Source organism: Hermetia illucens, chromosome 5 (assembly GCF_905115235.1).
Source record: "Hermetia illucens chromosome 5, iHerIll2.2.curated.20191125, whole genome shotgun sequence".
NCBI lineage: Eukaryota > Metazoa > Arthropoda > Insecta > Diptera > Stratiomyidae > Hermetia > Hermetia illucens.
In genome coordinates this window covers 2,791,932-2,805,086 of record NC_051853.1, presented here as the reverse complement: position 1 = coordinate 2,805,086, position 13,155 = coordinate 2,791,932, and positions in this window count along the sequence as shown.

The following is a 13,155-nucleotide window of genomic DNA, read 5'->3' as shown; positions in this document are numbered from 1 at the left end:
CCCCGGTTGTCGAGTGTTCTGCTGATCGGTAAGCCATCAAGAATATGGGAATATGGCGGTCCCAATCGCGTTGATTCTCGCTAACGATCTTGGCAAGATGGTCCTTGAGGGTCTTGTTGAATCTTTCGACCATGCCATCCGATTGAGGGTGTAACGGTGTCGTGCGAGTTTTTCGGATTCCTAACAAGTTGCACATTTCGCTGAATATCTGCGACTCGAAATTCCTTCCTTGGTCCGAATGGATTTCGTTTGGGACCCCGTAACGGCTTATCCAATTGAACACCAGCTGTCCGGCAATCGTGGTTGTTTCTTGGTTCGGGATTGCGTATACTTCAGGCCACTTGCTGAAATAGTCCGAGATCACTAAAGTGTAACGGTTACCATCATTTGTTTCCGGGAATGGTCCTGCGACATCGATGGCGATACGCTCGAAGGGTACCCCCACATTGTAGAGCTGCATTTTTCCACGAGGTTTGTGTTTTGGGCCTTTGACAGACGCGCATGCATGGCATTTACGGCACCAGTCTTCAACGTCTTCTCGCGCGTGCATCCAGCAGAAACGCTCACGAACCTTCGCCAAAGTTTTGTTGACACCTAAATGTCCTCCGGTTGCGCCTTCGTGCAGTTCTGCCAGTACTTCCTTTACCCTGGAACGTGGAAGTAGTAGCTGCATCCGATGTTGCTGACCGTGCGGTGATCCCCATTTCCGTTTCAGGAAATCATTTTCAATATGCAGGGAGTCCCATTGTGCCCAGTAGCTCTTCAACGTGCCGCTTTTGTCCGATATATCCGCCCAGGCAGGACGCTGGCTCTTTTCCTTCGCTGTAATGATTAAACCGATGTCCTCGTCGTCCAATTGAGCCTTGCGTATTTCTTCCGCAGACCATCCGATTTCTGGTTCCACCGCTAACGCGTTGACTTCGATTTCGGTCACCTTGTGTTCCGTCTTCCAACAATGTTTGCAATCCTGTGGACAAGGCCGTCAAGATAATGCGTCAGCATTGCTGTGGGTGCGACCTTTCCGATGTATGATTTCAAAGTCATAGGCTTGCAATCGTTCGATCCATCGGGCAATTTGTCCTTCCGGATTTTTAAAATTTAACAGCCATCGTAGTGCTCCATGGTCGGTCCGGACTATGAACTTCTGGCCATACAGGTATTTGTGGTAATGTTTGGTCGCCTCTACAACCGCCAATAATTCCCTGCGGGTGACGCAATAATTCCTTTCACTCTTTGACAGTACTCGGCTGTAAAATGAAATTGGTCTCTCCTCGCCGTCCACTTCCTGTGACAGTACTGCGCCTATCCCGATATTGCTGGCATCGGTGTCGATGGTGAAGGTTACTCCCGGTCGTGGATATTCCAGCATGGGTGCTTTGATCAGTTTAGCTTTGAGTGTATCGAACGCATTCTGGCATTGCTCGTCCCATTTGTATGGCCGGTGCTTCTCCGTCAGTTGATGTAAACATTTGGCGATTTGCGCGAAGCCCTTCACGAATCGTCGATAATATGTGGCTAGCCCCAGGAAACTGCGTAGCTGACGTTTGTCTTTCGGTGTTGGCCAATCCTTTATCGCCTTGATTTTATCCGGATCGGTTTTAATTCCATCGGCAGAAACTGTATGGCCCAGATATTTTACTTCCTTAGCAAACAAGGTGCACTTCTTCGGGCTAAGTTTTAGGTTTGCAGATCGTAGCCTTAGGAATACTTCTCGAAGATTTTTCAGATGTTCCTCGAAACTCCGACCGATCACGATTATGTCGTCGAGATACACTAGACAAATTTGCCAGCTGAGTCCTCGAAGTACGCATTCCATCAGCCTTTCGAACGTTGCTGGAGCATTGCATAGACCGAATGGCATCACCACAAACTGCCATAGCCCCGATCCAACAGAAAAGGCAGTCTTTTCTCGATCGCTTTCCTCGATTTCCACTTGCCAGTATCCACTTATTAGGTCCAGAGTCGAAAACCATACTGATCCTACAAGTGTATCCATAATGTCATCGATGCGCGGCAGCGGGTAGTTATCCTTCTTAGTGACATCATTTAGTTGCCGATAGTCTACGCAGAATCGAGTGCTTCCGTCCTTCTTTTTGACCAAGACCACCGGTGACCTCCATGGACTATTTGATGGCTCAATGATTCCCTGTTTTTCCATGTCGGCCATCATTTTGTCGACTTCAGGTTGCTTAGCGAGTGGTAGTCGACGAGGTGCCTGCCGGATAGGCTTTGAATCTCCAGTGTTGATTCGATGAGTTACCAGCTTCGTCCTTCCGCGATCATCGCTGCTTTCGGCAAAGACGTCAGAAAACTCGTCCACCAGATTCGCCGCCTTCTGATATTCTTCAGCTGACAACCGGTTTGGTTCCAGAACCTCAGTAGATACTCGTCGCAATGGCACCTCAGCTTTCATTTCACTCGATTCCAGCCTCGTTATCGTTGCCACTGGTTCGCAGAGACCGATTACGTCACCCTGTTTTATGGCTATTGGCCTTTCCGATGTGTTTAGGACTCTTATCGGTATTACATTGTCGTCGCGTGGTTTGATCAGTATTCTTGCCAGCATTAGATTTTTGACGGCTGGCGTTTTCGTTGGCTCCACGAGATAGAACCTGTGGCCCTGCGGATTGCCGTCTATTTTTGCAGATATTAAACTTTCCGATAACGGTGAAATGGTCGTATTGCTGTCTATGATCACTCGCAGCCTTTTAGCTTCCATATGTGTGATTTCTATCGGAACTTCGACGTTCTGCCACTTAAGGAGTCGCTCTTTGAAGTCGAGTGAGAAGTCGTGCGCTTTGAGGAAATCCATTCCGATGATGCATTCGTCAGTAATATTCGCCACTAGGAAATCGTGCCTGAATTCCAGGTCGCCAAGCTGAACCTTTCGGTTGACCTCTCCTAGTACTGGTACTGCTTCCCCTGTCGCTGTTCTAAGCACGTAGTTACTGGATCCAAATAACCTCACATTCGCTATGTCTGGCCTCAGAATCGACTTCATTGCGCCAGTGTCGATAGTTATAACTCGCCATTCGCCGTTGATCCGTCCGCTTAAGCTCAAGTCATGATCGTTTTTGTGAAGACGGGCGATTATGATGGTGTTGTCGTCGGGGCCACAGATTCTATTAGCCAACTTCTGCCCCACGAAATTGGCTTTTACTCGTTTCCCGCTTCCCCGACGGGAGAGGCGGGAGAGGCAGAACTGCGCGCCGTTCGTCTGCGCATAGCTGCACAATGTTGGCAGAAGTATGTCCGTTGTGGCTTTTTACAGTCACGTTTTAGGTGACCCTTTTCTCCACAATTCCAGCATCTTGGTGCTCCTGCTGCCGATGACTCCTTTAAAATTTCGGCTCGTCGACACTCGCAGTCGTGAACCCGTTCTTCAGCTACCTCTCGAACTTTTGCAGCGGTTTTGCACTCCTCTCTGCTGGCTAGGTAGCGTAGGCTGTACGAGAGCGCCTGTTGGACAGAATTTCTCTGTTCGGCCATCGTCACGGCATGTTTCAGCTCGGGGTCTCGTAAAGCATTGATGAAAGCGTCGACTCCTTGCACGGTGCGGCTTTCCGGACTCTCTGGGTAGCCAAGAAATGCCAGCTTCTCGATATTCTGGGCAAGTTCCTGAAGAGTTTCACCAGGCTTCTGCACTCGTCCTCGTAGCTGAGATCGATAGACGGAGATTAGGTTACTGTCACCGTATCGAGTCTCCAAGGCTGTGATAAGAGCACCATAATGCTTCTGTTTCTCTGCAGGAAGTGTTTGGAGGATAGCGGCAGCTGGTCCTTTTAATGCCAATACCAACGCGGTCGCCCGCTCCTCATCGGTCCAGCGGTTATGAATGGCGGCTGCTTCGAATTGCGTTTTGTATACGCCCCATGGAATTTGTTCGTCGAATATTGGGGCTTTCAGGCTCTTTACCGCTGCTCGTTCAATTGTCACGCTACCATTCTGCTGTATTCCCTCGAGCCGCTGGGTTAGTTCCTTGATTCTGTCATCAACTTCCTCCTTGAGCTGCAACGTTCGTTTGTCGACTTTCTCGATTTTGTCATTTAGGCCTTCTTCCGTTTTCCGGACTTCCTCGCGGACTTCGCAGAACCTCGAATCGATTTTCGCCAGTTGATCGGTAATAACCGTCGTCTTTGTTGCCTGCTCCTCGAATCGTTGATTCATCGACATAGTTTGTTTTTCGAGGCGTTGATTTATCGATGCTGTTATTGATGTTGATTGCTCCTCGAATCGTTGATTCATCGCTGATGTTATTGAATTTATCGATACAGTTTGTTGCTCGAGTCGTTGATTCATCGTCGATGTCATAGCTGACAGCATTTTCGGTTTTATTTACACACTATTTTCGGTTTTATTTACACACACACTTTATTTTACTAATTCAATTTAATCGCGGTTATACTAATTTCGCATGTATACTCTCGTCTCGAATATTCGCCGGATTTTCTCGCAGTCTGTGGAACCTGTTAGTGTGGAACTTGTCAAACTTGTCAGTGTCAATTCGATTTGTCAGTTAGTGTTTGTTTTGTGTTTAGCGTGTTTACGACAATATTATGGGAACTACAACCACCCGCTCGAGACGCCAAATTTCTTTGATTTCCCGAGCCAATGGCTCATAGTTCACCTTCTTCTCCACGTATTTCCGTTCAATGTTGCTATTATGGGCGATAGCAGCATCAATAATATACGCGGAGCGCCCCGTCTTGTCAACTAACAGTACGTCAGGCTTATTGTGTGCAGTATGGCGATCAGTCAGAACTTGCCGGTCCCAATGCATGCTGTAAGCAGAACTATCAAGTACTGCTTGCGGCTCATATCGGTAAACCGGACATGTTCCCGTGATCAGCCCATGCTTGTATGCAAGGTTTTGATGGATAACCTTACATACAGCATTATGCCTGGTGATGTATTGCACCGGTGCCATAACAGTACAGCCAGAAATGAGATGGTCCAACGTCTCTAACGCCGAACTACATTCTGCACTGGTCGTTCTCCACCCGTTCTTTCATGATCTTTTTGTAAGCTCGGGTGGCGACCACGCCATCCTGAATGGCACACATGAACCCCTCCGTCTCAGCAAAGAGCTCCCCAGCACACAGCCATCTGTTCGACAGATGCAAATCGACAAATGGCTGCCAAAGACAATTCACGTGTTTACCGTGCATTGCCTTCGACTTCCATTCATCGATTCGCTCCTGGTCCGACTTCACCCCACTCAGAGGATTGAAAGATCGATCCTTCAAGTTAAGTGGAGTCAGTCCACAGTCTGCCTTACAGGCAGCCGCGTGCAAGGGGCTCACCTGCTCTTTACTGTAAGAATAAGCGCGCAGCAAGTCGACTTGGCGATGAAGTTGTGCCGCCACGTCAACCACGCCTCTACCTCCGATGTCACGAGGCAGGTTCATCCGCTCCACGGCAGACTTTGGGTGATGCATTCGGAATTTGGACATAGTTGTCCGTATCCGCCGCTGGACGTTTTCCAGATCGGTCTTCGTCCACGGCAATATTCCGAATGCATAAGCCAGTGAAGGGATAGCGAATACATTCAACGCGCTTATTTTATTCTTCCCCGAGACATGCGATTTCAGCACCAGCTTTACACGTCGCAGGAATTCGGACAGCGGTGCTTCCTTCAGATCACCAACTCGAGCATGGGTTCCTTGCTGAATTCCTAGGTACTTGTAGAAGTCTGTCTCGGTCATAGCTTCGATGTGGAGGTCACCAATGCTATGTCCGGCATGCGGCTCGTGATGACCTTTGCGGATGGCTTGGATTCGACACTTGTCTAATCCAAACTCCATCCGAATATCACGGCAGAACATGTCTATTATTCGCAACAGACTTCTAAGATGGTTGTCAGTACCAGCATACAGTTTGATGTCATCTAAGTACATCAAGTGTGTCAGTTCGCACTTAGCACGTAGGCCATATTTTATTGCAAAACCATACCCTCTAGTATCATTCAGTAGCCATGAAAGAGGGTTCAGTGCCATACAAAACCAAAGAGGACTGAATGAAAACCCCTGGAAGATGCCCCTCCGTATACGGATGGGCTCTGAGGTATTAGCACCCTCAGATGTACGCACCGATAAGGTGGTATACCACCCTTCCATGACTGTCGCCAAAAACTTTATTAGTTTCGGATCAATGCGATACAGATGTAGGATGTCGATTAGCCAGGTGTGCGGAACGCTATCAAAAGCCTTTGCATAATCGATATAGCAACTGAAGAGGTTTCTTTGGCCTCTAGTTGCTTGTCCTACAACTACCGAGTCGATAATGGGTTGCTCTTTGCAACCCCTTGACCCAAATCGGCAGCCCTTCTGCTCCTCGGACAGAATGTTGTTGGTCTCGAGGTGCGCATTGATCCTTCCACTAATAATGGACGTGATAAATTTGTAGAGGGTTGGTAAGCAAGTGATCGGTCTTGTGTCTGCGGGGTCCTGCACTGTGTCCTTCTTAGGGATAAGGGAGGTAATCCCCGCAGTGAGCAAAGGTGGAAATTCCTCCGGCCGACTCATGATCTCATTTATACTGCGTGCCAACCGACTTTGTACGCTGGTAAATTTCTTATACCAGAAATTCTGCACCCGATCCAGACCTGGGCCCCTCCAGTTCTTCGAGATGTTTATGGCTCGTCGAACTTCCTCTTCGGTAACATCCGCGAAATTCATGCCAGGTGTATTGGCATGGCGAGTGCCTTCGGCGGTGATCCACTCAGCATGCTCAGCATGCTGGGCAGGTAACCCCCAAAGTCCACCCCAACACTCTTTCGCTTCCGTCACCGAGGACTGTATTGTCTGGGCGCTCTGTTGGGATTCGTTGAGAGATCTGAAAAAGCTCCGCTGGTTCCTCGCGTATGTTGCATTCTGGACACGTCTGGAATAACTTTCGCCATACCGTCGTAACCGACTGCATATGACAGAAGGTTTCTGTTTTAGTGTGTCCAGAATTTCAACAACGGGTGTCTCACAGGGGATGGCATCTCTGCACTTTACTTCTCACCCGTCGGCTAGCATTGCCAGTGCTGATCTGAATCAGTCTAGCAATGTCCTGCCTTAGTGAGTCCCGCCGACGTTCCAGACGAATTTTCCATGGTGGATCCCTTTTGTCACTCAAACCAATAACGCGAAAGCGAATCTTCTGACCGTGCAATCTGATAGCCGCAACTGCACCACAATACACAAGTTATTGTAGTTGCAGCAGCGACATATCAGCACACAGTCGAGATGCAATCTCATCATTGATTTGAGATAGAATTCCTGGAGTTGCTGGAGATGCATAGAACCTGGGAATACCTGGTCTATGCAAACGATCCATATCCGAGAATTCTATACACGCTCTTTGGAATTCGTCCCGAAGCTCAGCGGAAACCTCAGCTGGACGGTGGAGAAGAGTGCTTCGGCGAGTACTGTAACTGTTACCTGCAGTGCGGCGTGGTATTGTTGATGCCGCGGCCTCTGCCCCCATCGACTCTCGGTCACCAGTTTCCCCGATGACTTCAAGTCGAACACGTTCCCTGATGGTGGCTGGGATTGTGTCGCTGCGAGTGATGAAGCGGTACTGGTCTGCGACTCGCTGCACAGTCACGTGCGCGAATTGCGGGAAACGCTCGACGAATCTCTGGTGCAACAAGGGGCGGTAAGATGTTGTACCTGCCCCCGCCGTTATTTCGTAGTAGCAGCGGATGATGAAGAGGTTCATTTCTTCAGTCCATTTCTTCCGCTTCCTACGCGAACCTGCTGAAGTGGTCGCCACAGATTGTGGCGAAACAGCTGCAGCAGGCGGAGCTGTGATCCTGGTCGTCGTGGCGCCTAGACGTCGAACCGCCCTACGACTAGCGGTTTCGACGCTGTGCTGTCCATTACGAGAGCCCGACCCAGTCACCAAGTCAGACGACTCCCGCCGGTTATCCGTACCGGACCTTAAATTTCTTCTTCTTCTCATTTTTGGTGGTGCATTTTATCCCTAGCTGCCAAGTGTTGAGATAGCTTCCTTAGTGAGTAATCTGCAAGACTGCAAAGTTCCTGCACTTTCCTCACCTACCCCCTGAGACGCTGCGGTGGCGTACAGCCATTCAGATTGAAGGTATCCATCCTTCCTCATTTCACAACCGGGCTTGGGACCGGCTTCGGCGGAGTTTTATTTTTATTATTTAGTTTTATTTTTATTATTTTATTTTATTTTTTTTATTATTTTCCACTATCTCGGATAGAACTAAATGCCAAGCATTTAAGGTCGACCGATCCTACTTGCTTAAATTATTAAGAGGCGCTGGTGATGATGGCCAATGGTAGGTTAATGAGAGAATCTGTCGAGAATTCCCCCAACGTGGAGCACGTATGCGGAGTGGTATATTTCTGGATGGTTTGAACTAAACTGTCTGAAAGTCCCAGGACATCAAGGGAAGCCATTAGCGATTTTGGTAAAGCTGACATGTTCGCGTGATCACCACAAGGTTTTGATGCATATCCTTACAAACAACATTATGCCTGTTCGAGTGCAGTGCAGCCAGAAAAGAGATGGTCCAATGTCTCTAACGCCGAATCACACATTCTGCACAGTTTTTGATAAGCTCGGATGGCGACTACGGCGCCCTGAATGGCACACATGAATCCCTGCGTGTCAGCGAGGAGCTCAGAGTTACAGACAACCTCATGCAAGGGACTCGCCTGCTCTTTGCTGTAAAAATAAGGGCGTAGAGAGTCAACTTGGTGATGTTGTTGTGTCGCCACGTCCCTACCTCCGATGTCACGATTCAGGTTCATCCGCTCCACGGCAGAGTTTGGATGATGCATTCGGAATTTAGATATAGTAGTCCGTATTCACCGCTGGACGTTTCCTAGATCGGTTTTCGCCCACGGAAATATTTCGAATGCATAAGCTAGTGAAGGGATAGCGAACACACTCCATGTGCTTATTTTGTACTTCCCCGAGAGGTGCGATTTCAGCACCAACTTTACACGTTGCAGGAATTCGAACAGCAGAGCATCCATCCTTCAGATCACCAACTCGAGCATGGGTTTCTTGCAAAATTCCTAGGCTTTGTAGAAGTCTGTTTCCGTCAAAATTACGATGTGGAGGTCACCAATGCAATGTCTGTCATACGGCTCGTGATGATATATGCGGATGGCTCGGATTCGCGACTTATCTAATCTAGGACACGGTGACGATATACCAGAGAACAGCTTAAGGACATCGGCATGTGCAAACTGGGACAAGTAAGGAGGGGTGAAAGTCGTCGACAAAAAATAAAAATAAGGAAGGACAAAAAATAAAAATAAGGAAGGACCCAAAATTGATCCCTGCGGGACGCCAGAGGAGAGCCGTCAGAAGAGACGAGGCAGGATCGGTTGGAAAGATAAGAGACAAGCCATAAAACAAGTGATGTGGGAACGCTCAGTAATGAGAGTTTGGATAGAAGTAACTTGTGATTAACATTGTGGAAAGCTCTGGCAAAGTAAATGTAAATGGTATGCACTTCTTGCCGTTTGGCGATAAAGTTGGTGAAACCGAGCAAGTTGGAGGCAGTGAACCTACGCTTAACAAAGCCGTGTTGCTCTTTCACCACTATGTGGTGGCCAAAGTGAGCGGACAACCAGTCGCTGACATATCTTTCCAAGATTTTGGAACCGGAGAAGATGAGGGAAATAGGACGGTATTTCTCGGGAAGCGGCCGCCATTTTTATGAATGGGAATGGTGAGAGCCGCTTTCCACAAGCTTTTGCTGAGAATAAGAGATAGGGGAAGGGAGATTAACTGACTAGTTTTAAGCAAAAAGAGGTTTGAAAGGCCATCGTAACCAGATCCGACATTGGTATCAAGAGAAGAGTAAGAAGGGGGCAATGGTAGGCGATGCGAGGCAGGCTACATCCACTGGCGGGAAGGAAGAGGAGGAAGGAGAGGGACTGAGGAAAAGTAACAACAGAGTAAATAACAAGATATTTGGGGGAGTTACCCGAGGAGCTAAAGAATTTTATGGACGAAGGGGATAGCTGGCATGACAACGGTATTTGCGAATGTGGGACCAGATATTTGAGGTTTCCGTGCTTTAGTCAGCCTTTAACACTGGTCAGATATTCGTTTCTGAACTTATGTATTAAGGATTTGACCGAGGAGCGTTAAAAGTTTTAAAAAAAACTAAGTCAGCATAGGTCCTAGAAGGCAGGAACTTTTTCCTCGCAGTGTGTTTTCGACGAAGTATTTTGTGGACTTCAGTGGTAAACCAGACAGGGTAAGAGTGTAAGCAGTTGGGTAGCCACACGCTACCGACCATAGCAGGGGCGAAGGTCCAGCTAGTGCAAACCATCAAGCATTTGGGAGTATATTTCGACTCTAACATATCGTGGAAGCATCATATCCTGGAACAATATCAGGAATCCTGCATTTTCCTCTGGTGCGGTAGGGCTGCCATAGGTACGACTTGAGAATTTTCAGATTCAGAGGCTCAGTTGCCTTGGTATTACTGGAGCAATGAGTACTATGCCGATTGCAGTATTTAGAGCTATCTTAAATCTACCCTCCCATTCATTTGGAGGTGAAACAGTAAGCAACCAACGATTCATATAGAGTCCTTACCGTTGGAGGCGGTCAAGCGTCCAGCTGGAAATTCCTGGACAAAAATCCGGTGGTTCTGATACCGGCCTAGCATATGATTTCCAGATTCGTCTTTGAAAATACATACACTTTTGTAATCGTTATAAGAGAAGAATGGTTTGCCCATGGAATGGAATGAATGTCCATGAGTCGCGAGCCATTAAGGTGTCCTTTAGCGTCCGGTGACAACGTTCCAATGTACCATTGGACTGTGGATAGTATGCAGTAGTCCTATGCTGTTTGAAGCCAAGGAGCTTTCCTAACTTCGCGAAAAGAGTAGAGTCAAATTGCATTCCCTGGTCCGTGATTGCGATGTAATGTCAGACCGAGGTATTGCTTTGGGCCATCACGTAAACCTGTCGATGATTGTGAGGGAATACTTGTATCTATGCGTGTCTCGCAAAGGGCCAATAATGTCGAGGTGGATGGTGCGGAAGCCCTTGGTTGACTAGGAAATACACCTTCTTCCTTTCGAACGTGCTTGCTAACCGTGCACTTCTGGCACGCGATGCATTATTAGGCCCAAGGGTTCACGTTCTTGTTCATGGAAGGCCAGAAGTATTTCCCAGTGACTAACTGGCTCGTCCTCCTGATGCCCAAATGCGCAAGATCGTATATTTTGTGAAATACTTCCCTGCGAAAATTGGCCTGAATGAATGGCCTGCGTCGCCTATCTGACGTCTTGCAGAGTAAATAAATGTTTGTGCCGAAAATAGGAAACTCCTTGAACTTGTATTTGGAGTTTGCCTTCAGGCTCTGAAGCCCTGTGCAACCTTTTTGCGCCTCGGCGATTGCGGGATAATCAACCGTGGCGGGGACTGTGTCCTCCGAGATTCGCAACAAAAGGAGCTTGTGGTCCGTGAACACGAAGAACAGCCCGCCCTCAAAGAAGAAACGGAACTATTTTGCTGCGAGGTACGCAGCAAGTAGCTTACGATCGTAGGCGCTGTGGTTTCCTTGAGCTGGGTTAAATTGTTTTGAAAGGAAGCTCAACGGTTGCCAGATTTGATTCACCTGTTGGTGAAGAGCGGCGCCTACCGCTGTATCTAAGCCATTGACGAAAACAGTTAGGGGTGCATCTGGCTGAGGAAATGTCAGTAGTGTTGTATCAGGAAACGCATGGATGGTCTCTGCAGACAACGCAACCCCGCGTAGGTGTTACGGATCACTTGGTAATGGCTAAGAGATGACGATAGAACCTTCCGAGATCCTTCACGGTGGTTGGCACGGGAAAGCTCTTAATCGCCTCAACCAGGTCTGGTTCGCCTCAAGGAGACGTTGACAAATGCACTTGAGATATCCCAGGTGCTCAGATTCTAAAGAGAAAGCGACTAAATCATCATCCATATAAACGAAACAAAAGTTCAAGTTTTGAAAGGCAGAGTGGATGAACCTTAGGAAAATCTACGCGTTGCATAAGCCGAAAGTCATCTTGATGAAATCGAAGAGCCTGAAAGGTGTGCGGATAGCCGTTGTCGGCAGCGACAGGGATTCAGTGATAGGCCTTGGCTAAATCCAAGGACATAAAAACACGGCAGGTCGTAAGCGAGTGCGCAAAATCATGGATGACTGGAATGAGGTAACAGTTTGGAACTGTCTTAGCATTCAGACGCCTATAGCCTCCACATGGCCGCAATTAGTTTGGCTTAGGGACCAAATAAAGTGGAGAGGGCCAACAATTATTGGAAGGTCATTAAGTCATCAAACTTCTGGGGTGAAAGTAGACGCACTTTTGAGAAGTTTGGAGAGCAGGTAGTGTTGATGTGGTGTTGTACATCGTGCTTGACCGACTGGGAGAAACTTTCAGAAGTAATGTTATGGTACTTTCTGAGGAGTGCGCGAATGCGGTGGTTGGCAAGGTCTTCGAAAAGAATCGAAAAAGTGTCATCTTTCCAGGTGGAAATTTTGTCTGACGTCTGTAATGAGATTGCGGAGTCTATCAAGGCCTTGTTCTGCAGGTCCATCAACAGCCCATAGTGACACAGGAACTCTGCGCCTAATATGTTTGCCAGAACGAAACACCACGACAACGTTCAGCCCAGTCTGGGGCTCACGTCCACCTGCCTATAGCCATAGGTGCGGATGGGAGAAGTGTTTGCGGCAGCCAGTTGTAGGTTTTGGGCAACTAGGGGGTTCGGACGGGGTACAGGGAGAACTGATGACTCCACATCCGTTTCGACCAGGAAGCAACGTCTGCTAAGGCGGTCGAAGATTGTAAGTCGATGTGATACTGCGCTTCGGGTAGTCATCGCCGAGGCACCAAGCGAGCCTAGCTTTTTATTGCGTTAAACGTGCATCCTGTGCTATATTTGGTCGCTTGAGCTCCGAATTTACGAAGGTACCACCAAATCGTCGAGGCTGATGAAGGTCCTGGCGTGCGACTACCCGAACGCCCATTTCGTGAAGCAGACTTCGACCGTGATTGCGATCGAGATCTACCTCCCGAAAGCAAAGAACCAACCGTCGCTGTGAGTTTTGTTACCGCGTCGGCCAGTGTCGTCAGCATAAACTTGAGTTCATCCACCTCCCGAGTTGTGTCCCGGGAAACTTCCGCGA